This window comes from Octodon degus, unplaced genomic scaffold (genome assembly GCF_000260255.1).
Source record: "Octodon degus isolate 3935 unplaced genomic scaffold, OctDeg1.0 scaffold00007, whole genome shotgun sequence".
Taxonomy (NCBI): domain Eukaryota; kingdom Metazoa; phylum Chordata; class Mammalia; order Rodentia; family Octodontidae; genus Octodon; species Octodon degus.
This window is the reverse complement of record NW_004524583.1, coordinates 4,911,346-4,912,775: the sequence shown is the minus strand read 5'-3', so window position 1 is coordinate 4,912,775 and position 1,430 is coordinate 4,911,346.

The window sequence follows — 1,430 nt, the reverse complement described above, 5'->3', positions numbered from 1 at the left end:
ACACCCAGAGTATTCCGTAATTTTACGGTTTTGTCTCAGGATCCAGACACAGTCTGCCAGTTGTCAGAAGAGAAGGCCACGCTCAGCACATCCTTAGTATGGCCTACAAATCGTCTTGCGGTGGTGCCCGCTGTAAGATCCCAGAGGCGCAGGGTCCCATCCCAGGAACCAGAGAGGGCAAACTGGCCATCTGAGGAGATGACGACATCACTCACAAAGTGAGAGTGACCCTCAGAGCATGCTGAGGGATACCATAATTAGTTTCATCCCGGGTCAGCTTCCATATGATGACAGTCTTGTCTCGAGAGGCAGACAGTATCATGTCTGGGAACTGTGGGGTGGTAGCAATCTGTGTTACCCAGCTGTTGTGACCCTTGAAGGTCCCACGTAGGGTCATCTGCTCAGTCATGTTATTGGCAGGTGCAGGTGTTGCTGCACCAACGAGGACGGCAACAGATGGTTCACAGAAACATGCAGAGAGACCGCTCCAGCGGCCTAGTCGGCATGAAAAGTGGAGGAAAGTATTGAAAGAAGACTTAATGTTTAATTGTTTGACCAATTTTGCTAATCTGAGCAACAAATTTGATGAAAACAATACCTAATATAACAACCATTGCTAATTTTTTATTCTTGTTTTGAAATTCTCTACCATTTTACTCTTGTATGTTGCTTTGTTTCTGCTTTTGTTTTTGTTTTTCCTCTTTTTTAAAAGAAACACAAATCATATGGCACGAACAATCAGCTATGTTTAGAGAAGTGTAGCCACTAGTATGTAGTTACTTCTTAGAGCTCATGGGAATCAATGGAAGTAAAAGAAGAGCGGGCTACTTTCTGTGCTTAAGCAGGCACAGCTGAACCCCACTCAGGGTGGATTCCCTACAAGAAAGTGAACAATATGCGGCACTATGCACAGTGTAGCTCTGTAAATAACTGTGATTTCAGGTGTGAATGGTTGGGCTGTATACTATGTTATTCTGTTTGTGGTGAGTGCGCAGTCAAGCACAGTGCTCATCAAACTGCTTGGGGGTTAGATGACCCTTAATAGGTTTCCCTATTAAGAACTCACTGTTAGAAACACAAATCATATGGCATGTGATCAGCTGTGTTTAGGGAATTGTAATCCCTAGTATCTTCTCACTTGCTTGCGCCCATAGGAATCAATGGAAGTGAAAGAAGAGCGGGCCACTTTCTGTGTGCAAGCAGGCACAGCTGAACCACAGTCAGGGTGAATTCCCCAGTATGACTACTGTTCACACTGACTGTGGTTCAGCTGTACCTGCTTGCACACAGAAAGTGGCCCTCTCTTCTTTCACTTTTATCAGTTCCTATGAGCCCTAGGGAAAAAAAGAAGGTAACTGCATGCTACTGGCTACAATTCTCTAAACACGGCTGATTGTGCCATACGACTTGTATTTCTTTCTTTTCTTTTT